Here is a 12240-nt window from a genome sequence, read left to right as displayed (position 1 = left end):
AGTGAAAGTGAAGTCGCTTAGTCATGTCCGACTCTTTGCGACCCCATGGACTGTAGCCTACCAGGCTCCTCGGTCCATGGGATTTTCCAGGCAAGAGTACTGGAGTGGGTTGCCGTTTCCTTCTCCAGGGGATCTTTCCCACCCAGAGATCAAACCCGGGTCTCCCACATTGTAGGCAGATGCTTTACCATCTGAGCTACCAGGATCCTTGGCATAGGTAATAGTGAAATGTAGTAAAATAATTAGGACGTGATAAATTTTAAGTATTTTTCACTCTTAGATTTTAATATGATTTGATTTTTAATAATTTGATTGTAAATATATGTAACTAATTTTTTTTAATGACAGCTATTTAATAACAAACTCACAAAATTCTCCCAAATTTAACAGTCAGTTTTCATGATCTAGTAAGGGCTGACTTCAGCATACCACTGCCTCACACAGGTTATTGCTGGAGGAGCCTCAAGTGTTCTTTAGTTCAGTCCCTTCACATTATAGGTGGGGAAGCTGAGGCCCAAAGAAGAAAATGACTTACACAAGTTTACTTAGAAAGCTAGTGGCAGAGTCAAGTTTCCTAATTCCAGTCTTGTCATCTTTGTTCATTGATGCTGTCTTATATATACCCATGGTTCCCTTTTTGTTGCTTTTACCTGTTTACAAAGTTTGAGCCAGCAAAGTTAGCACCGTATGTTTTCCTAGCACTGTGCAGCCTCAGGCCAGCACACCCTAAGAACTCTTGTCACCAACTTCACCATGACGCTGTTCAGTTTACTGACTTATTTTTCTGTTTACTTTGAGGGTAAGTGTTATTTTTCTTTCCCCAAAATTGTTGCCCTAGGTATTTTATGAGCTTCCGACTTTTTGCCCAATCTTGTTTTTTTTCTGATAGGATGAGTGTCTTGTACTAACCTCTTCGACCACCTACCTCCCCTCTGGGGTTTGCACTGAATACTCTTCTTGCTAAATCTTTGTACTTGTCAGGCTGGGATCCTGTTTATTGTGAGGGAACCGGATGTTTTCAGGGGGGATGAGGCAGAAGGAGGGAAGGGAGCAGAGGAAGCTGGATCTGAGGAAGTGAGGAAAATGCTAGTATCAGAATCTTACAAAAGGGTAGCTGACTGGGGCTGCATCTTCCGTGAATTGTTGAGTGAGGAGCAGTATCCAGGCTGGAGAGAAAGAGAAGCGAGGAGGGAGAGAAAGATTGAAAAGAGAGAAGGGAGAAAGAAGCAGAGGCCAAGTCTTGGGTTCTATGGCTTCTCAAGTCCCATGAGGCTAGGCTAACTTCTTGTGCTTTGGGGGTGTCTCGGGTATCTTCAGTAATCTTATAATTAACTTCCACATAATTTGAGAGAGTCTAAATGGATTCCTGCTCCTTGTGATTAAAGTTTCTGAAAACACTGGAAATCTCAAAATCTTTAGAGACTGAGAGGAGCCAAAGCATCGAGAGAAACTGACCCTGTGACTGAGCAGGCACCTTTCTTTCCAGGTCTCCTGGCTGCTGTGAAGCTATGGTAAGGTCCCCATTACTTTCTGCTGTTGTCTCTTCCTCTTTTCTCAGCGTGGCTGAAGGCCAAACAGTTGTTATAGCATAATTAGTGCAGTCAAAGCCAGGGGCAGTTACAGATATTGGCTTGATTTTGATGTTTTCTAAGATCACCACAGAGAAAGTTGTAAATTATAAAAGAATTCATATAAAAAAATAGAACAAAAAAATCTTAGTTTGAAGAAAAATTTTATTTCTGTAAAGCAAAATTAAATGTATTTGAATCAGCAGATAAAAGAGAAAATTTGGAAAAGCACATGTATCTGGCATTAAAAACTTAGCAAAGATATTATATGTTGATTTATTATAGAGATGTCATCGGTTCAGTTCACTTGCTTAGTCGCGTCTGGCTCTTTGAGACCTCATGGACTGCAGCACGCCAGGCTTCCCTGTCCATCACCAACTCCTGGAGCCTACTCAAAATCATGTCCATTGAGTTGATGATACCACCCAACCATCTCATCCTCTGTCATCCCCTTCTCCTCCCACCTTCAATCTTTCCCAGCATCAGAGTCTTTTCTAATGAGTCAGCTCTTCGCATCAGATGGCCAAAGTACTGGAGTTTCAGCTTCAGCATCAGTCTTTCCAACGAATACTCAAGATTAATTTCCTTGAGGATGGACTGGTTGGATCTCCTTGCAGTCCAGGGGACTTGCAAGAGTCTTTTCCAACATCACAGTTCAAAAGCATCAATTCTTCAGTGCTCAGCTTTCTTCACAGTCCAACTCTCACATCCATACACGACCACTGGAAAAACCATAGCCTTGACTAGACAGACCTTTGTTGGCAAAGTAATGTCTCTGCTTTTCAATATGCTTTCTAGGTTGGTCATAACTTTCCTTCCAAGGAGTAAGCGTCTTTTAATTTCATGGCTGCAGTCACCATCTGCAGTGATTTTGGAGCCCCCCAAAATAAAATCAGACACTGTTTCCACTGTTTCCCCATCTATTTCCCATGAAGTGATGGGACCAGATGCCATGATCTTCGTTTTCTGAATGTTGAGCTTTAAGCCAACTTTTTCACTCTCCTCTTTCACTTTCATCAAGAGACTCTTTAGTTCTTTTTCCCTTTCTGCCATAAGGGTGGTGTCATCTGCATATCTGAGGTTATTGATATTTCTCCCGGCAATCTTGATTCCATCTTGTGTTTCATCCAGCCCAGCATTTCTCATGATGTACTGTGCATAGCAGTTAAATAATCAGGGTGACAATATACAGCCTTGGTGTACTCCTTTCCTGATTTGGAACCAGTCTGTTATTCATTAAGATGTCATAATGGCACTGAAAAATAAAAATTGAAAATGAAAATTGAAAGGAAAAATTTACCCAGAATTCTACTGCCTTGGAAATACTGCTTTCATTTCATCTGATGCTGTGCTTGTTCTTATTTACGCAGGTACACTTACACACAGCTGCAATCACAGTGTATCAGTACATACATATTTTTCAGTTATGAAAAGTTTCTATGTTGCAATAATCTATAAAATTTTAATTTCTAATGGTTGAGCAATATTCTAGTGAATTTGTCACAATTTGCATAACTGTTCTACTATAGTTAGATATTTAGATTGCTTCCAGTTACCATCTTCAACAGTGTAGTGGACATTTTTTTAACCTTTGATTTTAAAATTACAAAGTAAAATTCATCAGCATGAATCTCAAAGAGTGAGATTACTGGGTGACCTGGGAAGATGGAGTGGGATTACTGGATGACCTGGCACCATGGAAAGAGCACTGGAGTTAGAGTCAGAAGACCTGGGATTGATCTTTATCTGCTACCTGTGTGATCTTGGTCAAATTACGTAGTATTATTGACCTATAGTTTTCTCACTTGTAAGCTTTATTTATACTCTTTTATACCTGGTAGGATTTTAGTGAGGATTCATGAGAAATCTGCTGCTGTTTAGCTGCTAAGTCCTGTCCCTTTTGCAACTCCATGGACTGTGGCATACCAGGCTCCTTTGTCCATAGGATTTCTCAGGTAGATCTTCCCAGATGGCACAATGGTAAAGAATCTGCCTGCCAATGCAGGAGATGTAGGAGACTTGGGTTTTATCCCTGGGTCAGGAAGATCCCTTGGAGTAGGAATGGCAACCCGCTCTAGTATTCTTGCCTGGAGAATCCATGGGCAGAGGAGCCTTGTGGACTACAGTCCATGGGGTTGCAAAGAATGGGACACAACAGAGTGACTTTCACTCATCACTCATTAGTGTTCTTGCCTGGAAAATCCATGGACAGAGGAGCCTGATGGGCTGTATGTAGTCTGCTGCTACTGCTAAGTCGCTTCAGTCGTGTCCAACTCTGTGCGACCCTGTGGACTGCAGCCTACCAGGCTCCTCCGTCCATGGGATTTTCCAGGCAAGAGTACTGGAGTGGTTTGCCATTGCCTTCTCCTGTAAGTAGTCTGTGGGGTTGCAAATAATTGGCATGACAGATAGCAACTGAGCACGCATGCATGCAATGAGAAATCGTGTGAATATTAGCACATAGTGTACTAAAACATATTAGTTTTAGCCAAAAGGGGATAGACATTTTTATTTACTTACTCTTCTTGATCCAGATCACATTTCTTTTCAAAATATAAAATCGTCAGTGATATAATGAGTATATACAGGTTTGAGAGCACCATGTTGAATTTTATGATTTTAAAAGTCAACATAATGGGCATAATATGTTAATAGAAAGGTGCTTAGGGAAATTTTGAAGTGTACAAAAGAAATGCTTAGATAGCGAGAAGTAAAAAAAAAAAAAACAGTAACAGGCAAAGCACAGCATGATATGAAATGACTGAAATAAGAGAAAGAATCAAAGGGACTAGGGTGGGGAGAGGGCTGTGGCAGAGGGAGTTGGCATTGGTATTTTTCTGCGGCGTCTCTAACCTTTGTCAGGTTGGCTTGTGGGTGGGCCGCCACATGAGCATTTAGTATTTCCCTTTCACCTAGCCGGGTAACACACAAGCTTTCTCCCAGGGCCCTGGCAGATGCTCCCAACTCTGTTCTTCTCTGTCCACCACCCTTAGGGGAGCAGATGCAACTCTGAGAGGGAACAATGGCCACATTGTGAGCCCAGCTGTCACACAGAACTCCCTGCTCCCCTCCCCACAGGCTGCACCGCCCCCCTCCCCCCCAATGTTGCTAGAGCCTCCAGGCCGCTCTTCTGCCCACTCAGGCTCAGCCCTGCCAGACCCTGGGTGGGGGTGGTGGTGGGTGGAGAGGACAAACAATGCCTGGTTGTTCTCAGACACCACTTTCCTTCTCCTTGCGGGGCAGCTCACCACCCTTTGTAGAACTGCCCTTGGCCCATCTCTGTCTCAGGAAGGTAGGGTTTTACAAAACTGGGTCCTTGAAACTGGAAAAAGGGATAGCTACTAGGTTCCAGAGGACCTGGATGAAGTGACCTGGTCTGTCCGTTCTTGTCATCAGGCTTAAAATGGTCTTCATGAACTGAAAGGGAGGTGTTAGAACAACCCTGGTGAGCCACATGTTTCAGAACTGCTCTTCTGGAAACTTGCTGTGGTTTCTAGAGCAATGGTCCTGACTGAACACCCGCACTCTGGGCTGAAGGAAACAACCATCTCTATATCAGACAGTTAAAGTCTAGCACAACAATGTTCTGAGGTGGGAGAAAGATTTCTTCTACTATAATGGTGTTTGTCATTCTACAGAACCTATTTTTATCCTTTGAGAGAGAGAGAGAGAGGACTGTAAAGGGGGAAACTGAGGCCCAGGAGTGGAGAGTAGTTGATAAGAACTGGGACTTTGGAATCCAATCATTGAGCTCCTGGGCAAAATTGTGTTTTTTCCCACCATAGCACACTGAGCTTAGAAAAGAGCAGAAAGATAAGGAAACGAGCTATCCCAGAGACCTCAGTGGGATGAACCTTGGAGGTGCTCTGCAGACAGTAAAGTGCCCTTGTGCGTGTGCATGCTCAGTCGTGTCCAATTCATTGTGAACCTCTGAACCCACCAGGCTCCTCTCTCCCTGTGATTTCCCAGGCAACAATATAGGAGTGAGTTGCCATTTCCTTCTCCAGGGGATCTTCCCAAATCAGGGATTGAACTCACATCTCCTGCATTGGCAGGCAGATTCTTTATCACTGAGCCACCTGGCAGGCCTTAGGAAGGGTTTATGCAGTGGAAGTGAGTAGGACACAGGTTTCTTCTGAGTTAGGTTTGTACTGGAGCTCCTTTGTGGTTTCCTGGGATACTCTCTCTACCTGGGTTTCTCCAGCTTCTAGTAGGACTGAGAAGGTTGCCCTGAGCTGAGCATGCCCAGTGGCCTCTGGTGTGTGAGAAGCCACAGATGGAGAGCAGCTGCTCCAGACTGGTTTGTAATGGCTGGTGGGTCGCAGGTCACCTTGATTAGAGACTGATGGTTTATGCTTCTCCCTTCGAATGGACCCTCAGTGTTTCTCCCTTCTAGGGTATCTCTTGCAAGGAAAATCTCCTTTCTCAGTACTTTTCCATGACTCCTCTGGCAAACCCAGGTTCTGCTGAGTGAACTCTTTGAGCCATGTGATTGCTTTATTGCTAATACTTACACCTGTGTGCCCATGACCTGAATTGGTTATCACCTTATAAAGAATGAAGAAAGGAGAAACAGAGTTCTGGGTCTCTGACAAGAAGTAGCAGAGGAAAGAACAAAGGAAAAAGAGGAAAGGAGAGAATCAGACTCTTACTAGATCTGACTTCAGATTCTGGCCCCACACTTACTAGTTTTGGAATTTTGGGCAAGTTACTTAATCTCTCTAACCTTAGTTTCCTCATCAGTAAAATGGGGTTAGTAATGGTTCTCGTCTCATGGTGTTACGAGGTTTGCGTTAATGTGTGTAATGGTGTTTAGCAAGTGCTTCTGCTTATTAAGTCCTCAGCTTTGTTTATAATTAATTTCTTATAAAACACAGTATATGTACATGTGTAAATAAGAATTTATTCAAATCATTTCAGAGTATTTCCCCCCTCTTCCTTTCTTTCCCTTCTCTCCTTTCCCCTCTCTCTCTTTCTCTTATCTCTCTTTACTTTCTTTCTTTGCCTTCCTTCCTTCCCTCCCTCCCTCTCTCCTCTTCCGCCTCCTCCCTTTCTCTCTCTCTGTGTCTTTCTCTTCAGTAAACTTTATTGGGTGCCTACTGTGTGCCAAGGAATATCCCCAAGTCTGGGAAAAGATCTTGATGAGAAGAATGAACGTTTTGTTGTCTTTTCTTGCCCGTGTCCCTGAGTGAACTTTGAATTTGTCTATATGACTTAGTCTCAAATGACAGGCCAAGCCAATCCGGGGAGGTAGCGGGTGGATAAAAAGGCAGTGGGGATGAAAAAGGCTTCAGCAGGGTCTGCCCCCTTAGTTCTCTCCCTCTGCCCACAGCCCAGCAGGAAGTCTGCCTTTGTGATAGGAAAATGCCCTTTCAACAGCACCAGTGTGGAAGCTCAGATGTTTGTAACAGTTGCTTAATTTTAGGAACATGGATATATTTTGCCAAGTTGTGATCCCACTGGGCCTCTGAGCAGTCTGAACTTGGAATGAAATCTAAACCATGAAGTCTTAAACTTTTGAAACTAGAAAAAAAAAGTAATTTCCAGGTTCAAAGAAAAAACAGGTTTTATCAGGCTTCTGGATGAAAGAGTTGATCCAAAATATAATCATCCAAAAATAATATTCTGAAGGTTTACTTTAGAAAAGTTGGAGACCAATGGGTGAAACTTTCTTTGTAACAGATGCAAAAAGGTGAAATGTGGGGGAATATGTCTTCTTCCTGGAACATATTTTTTTTGTGTGATGTCAAATACTCTTATTTCTTGACTAGGAAAGATCTATGGCTAATAGATTTAGAAGTTTGAATCCTCAGCTATATGGCTTACTTTTGAAAGGCACAGTTCACAATTACACTCTCCTGAGATGAAGAGGTTTTAAAATGAGTTAGACCAAAGACAAACAGCATAGTTCAAAGCAGATTTGGCATATCATAAACAAACTGTGAAGATAATGGAGGATGGTGATGCTCATGTGATATTTCCTATTCTTCCTTCAGGATGCACCTCAGATTTTAGCTTCTTCTGTAAACTTCCTATAAACTTTCTGTTCATCTTTCCCTCAGCCTGTGTCTCCCCACTTCCTCGGGCCCATTTCCTTCCACCAGCTGCCTCCTGCCCCTGGTCTGTGGCTTCTCCCTCAGACCTGTTCACCACACCCCTGATCTAGTCTGCTACCTGAGGACCTATCTCTAAGGACCCTCACAAAGCCTGAAATCTTTGGGAGAAGGGTGCAGGTGAGGAGTTCAGCTTGTCTGAGGTGATGGGCATTTCCCCTTTGGACACCGCTCTGAGTCAGAGGGTTTCTTAGTCCTCCTGCCTGCTTTCAGGGAGGAACCTTGCACAAGTCGCTGGGAGGGATTGTCCGTTTTAAATATAGAGTGTTGCCTTCTGTCCCCCTAGCAGGAGAATGGCTTAGTAAGTGATGACACGTTCAAAACACAGAACATCATGCAGCCATTAAACATGCTGTTTTTTCCAAGACTTTGTAATGACTTGAGAAAATACTCTTTTTATAATATTTAATTAAAATATAAGCTAGTACTGTGTATATGATAGAACTCTGCTGCTGCTGCTAAGTTGCTTCAGTCGTGTCCGACTCTGTGCGACCCTATAGACAGCAGCCCACCAGGCTCCCCCATCCCTGGGATTCTCCAGGCTAGAACACTGGAGTGGGTTGCCATTTCCTTCTCCAATGCATGAAAGTGAAAAGTGAAAGTGAAGTCGCTCAGTCATGTCCGACTCTTAGCGACCCCATGGACTGCAGCCTACCAGGCTCCTCCATCCATGGGATTTTCCAGGCAAGAGTAAAACTCTAGTTTTGTTTTAAAAACACACGCATGGCAAAAAGGACTAAAAGGAAGCACACCTCTATAATGAGGTGATGAAATTATTAGAGATTTTATAAATAGTTTCTGTTTCCAGTTTTCTAAAATGTGTATATATCATTTTAGTGAGAAAAACTGTTACATTAAAAGAGATTATCTATGCCTTTCCTTTTTCTCACACTAAACATGGTATCATTTTCTCATCCTTAATTTCCAGTTTCCAGTTATGCATAAAGGGAGATTTCATATTTACTCAAGGAAGTAGTTCCAAATAGGTAATACTAATTGAAAAACTGCTTTATCAAAACAAATTTGGATTAAATGAGTTTAAATTTTTTAAAAAAATCTTTTTTAATTGAAGGATAATTGCTTTACATAATTTTGTTGTTTTCTGTCAAGCCTCAATATGAATCAGCCATAGGTAGACATATATCCCATCCCTCCTGAACCTCCCTCCCTAGGTGGGATGTGGAGGGAGACGGCAGGGAGGATTAAATGAGTTTTAATCAGGCTTTCAGAAAGTTAGTCCTTTCAGTTCTCCCTTCTCTCTCTCACAGTCTCTTCTTGTACAAGCTTGACTTTGAAACGTATTTCATCCCATTGAGTTTCAATGTTTCTTGAAATTTCACACTTTCTGGAACAGTCTCCTGAAGATGCCCCCTTGTCCTGCTCCTATTCCCATCCTCAAACTTATGATTTCTTATTTCCTTAGGAGCAAGAAATATATCTTTCTGGAACTGTGTCTCTAAAAGACACATTGGCTATGCTAAGTTAACCTTCAGAAAGCTTTCTTTCTCTCTGTTCAGCACGAATTCAACTTTGTAATCTAGGAGATAGTAAATGGAATCCAAAAATGTTAGATTTGGAAGAAACCCCGTAGATTATTTGATTCTACCTCTTTCTTCTAAAGGAAAGGAAATCTAGGTCCAAAATATTTTAAATCGCATTCCTCAGATCACACAACATGAATGATGACAAACCATTATCAGTGCCAAGTTTTTCTCACTGTTTGGAGGTTGTAGAGCCTGGTGGAAAGAGTAAGGGTGTTTGTATCAGACATCCTTGAGTTCAAGTCACTGCTCTGTTGATTACTGACTGTGAAACTGAACAAACTTCATTGCTCCAAACATCATTTTCCCAGCTGTAAAATGAGGATATAGTCTGTTCTTGAAGTTCTTGAAGAACTGCTGTGATGTTAGAAATATTATATTTCATCTTCCTTTTGGATGATCAAAGAAAAACATGCTTTTGTTGGGTTTTCTTTGAGCAGATAATTTCTTCAGAGGAATCAATTCTTGAATCATTGATATAGGCAGCTATACACCCAAGAAACAAATATAGGTGTTTTCAAGGTCTGTAGTTTTAAACACCTTAGTTAACAGATGTCTTGCATAGGTCAACACCACCTTTATCCCAGTCTATTCGTTTCACCTTTTACCATTCACACCTCTAGCTGCACATCCCATTCTTCTCTCACTGACATGGTTTACTTATGTACTCATCTTTTAAAAATAATTTTTTTCCTTCATCTGTATCTTCCAGCACATGTAAATCACTAAGAAAAATATCTCTTCTTTTTTTGTATCCATAAATTTAAAAACTCCCCAGTCCTGGAAGTCATGTATATTGATACTTATGGTAATGATTCACTTGTGAGCAGGAAAATGAAATTAACATTCTTTTTTAGGTTTATTAGATTGTAATAAAATACTAAAAGTGAAATACCTTTATTCATCAGATTGGCAAGAAAAACATACACATAATATTCATTATTAGTAAAGGTGAGTTGAAATTTATATTATAAACTATTATATTAATAATTATTAATGTGTTAATATATAATACTGTATGTGAAAGTGAAAGTGTTAGTTGCGCAGTTGTGTCTGACTTTTTGCAACCCTATGGACTGTAGCCCACCAGGCTTCTCTGTCTATGGGATTCTCCAGGCAAGAACACTGAAAGGGTAGCCATTCCTTTCTCCAGGGGATCTTCCCGACTCAGGGAACAGACCCAGGTCGCCTTCACTGCAGGTGGATTCTTTACCATCTGAGCCACCAGGGAGGGCCTAATAGATTCTATTTTGCATCAATAGCTGATTATTAGTGCAGCCTTTTGGGGAGAACATTTTGACCGTATCTGTTTGAATTTAAAAAATGCACTTATCCTTTGTATTCATGCATGTCCAAGAATATTTACTAAAGTATTATTTATAATATAAAAAATTAGAAGCAACTTAAATGTGTCTTGGTAGGGAAGTGATTAAATGAATTATGGTTCTTTCATTTTATGGATACTCTGATGCAGTTAGAATAATGTTATAGATATGCATTCATTGACATGGAAAGGTCTCTAAGACAGTGTTATGTGAAAACAGCAAGGTGATGAATAGTATGTATGGTATGATATCATTATATAATTTGTAGTATATAAAAAAAATGTGGAAGGATATGCTCCAAGTAGAGTGGTTATTTTTGGAGAGGAAAGTGGTTTTCTTTCTTTTTTTTTTTTGAAAAATATTAGGATACATATTTTTACTTATAATATTAAACAAAAACTTGTAACAATTAAATTTTAACATAACAAAAAATAGAAACTCCTCATGTGATTTTTGATGCCCATACAGGTTTAAAGACCAAATAACCTTGAAGTTTAGCAGCTTGAAACAACACACATTTGAAAGTATGTCGTACTTTCTGAAAGTTAGAGATCCAGGAATAGCCTATGTACATCCTTTGCTTTAGGATCTCTCAGAAGGCTGCAGTCAGGGTGCTCACTGAACTGTCTGGTAAGTATAGCAGGTAAGTCAGAACCTCCCAGTCAAGCTGTCACAGTTTTTGCTTGGTCATCAAAGAAATGTGATCTTGCATTATCCTACTGGAAGATTATGCATTCTGGATGCTTTTGTTGTGTGCGGCTTCCAGTTGGTCTACTTGGGAGTAGTACTTGTTGGAATTAATCATTTGGATCAGTCACAGCACCTTTTCCATATACTGCATAAATCTTTTTTTGTGTTTCAGTTGCATTTTTTTAAAGAAATAAGTTTATTTAAATTGTTTATTCTCCTGCAAGGCTGTTGCTTCACTGTATAAAAATAGCACCAGCAAACAGTATATTGCAAAATTAAGACAGTAATATTCTTCATCAGACACTACACAAATAACAAACTTTTCTCCACTGGCAGTTATTTCTAGTGAGAAGATCATTTTGACCCAAATCCAAGGATAGCTGTAAGCAAGTGACAATGTCATATGAGGTTTAAGATAACCATGTTATCCTTGAATTATATAATTTTGGTAACTAGTTTTACCAGAGATAATTTCAGGAATTCTAAATATTATAACTGCTAGCCTAAAAATCACAGGATGCTGTGGAAAAGATGCACGGTGTTTATCTGAAGTCATTAGAAAGTTAAGGGGTATTTTCTTCAGGAAACATTGTTACAAGTAGTTTCTTTTGCTAAAAGTTGCTCTTTAAATATCCACTACTAATTTAAGACAACTATGCCAGATTAAATTGTTTCAAAGTAGTTTATTTAGGGGTTCTATTTTCACTCCTCAATAGGTTTTATGTATTTCTCATTTGCTTCTTCACTCACTAGTGTTCATCTAGTTCTGAAGGGTTACTGAATGTCATCTTGATCAGCCAACTGTCTTCATAACAAGATTTGTTGACAAAGTCCAGGATTTTCTGCTAGAGCTTTATTAATTTCAGTTACTTCTCCTGATAGAGGAGAATAGAGTTCACTAGCAGCCTTCACACTTTCCAAAACACCAAACTCCTCTTGTTTGTTCAACTTTGTCCCAACTTCAGGCAGACTACAGTCAACAACATCTCCCTGAGCTTCCTGT

This window comes from Budorcas taxicolor, chromosome 8 (assembly GCF_023091745.1).
Source record: "Budorcas taxicolor isolate Tak-1 chromosome 8, Takin1.1, whole genome shotgun sequence".
Lineage (NCBI taxonomy): Eukaryota > Metazoa > Chordata > Mammalia > Artiodactyla > Bovidae > Budorcas > Budorcas taxicolor.
This window is presented reverse-complemented; position numbering follows the sequence as displayed.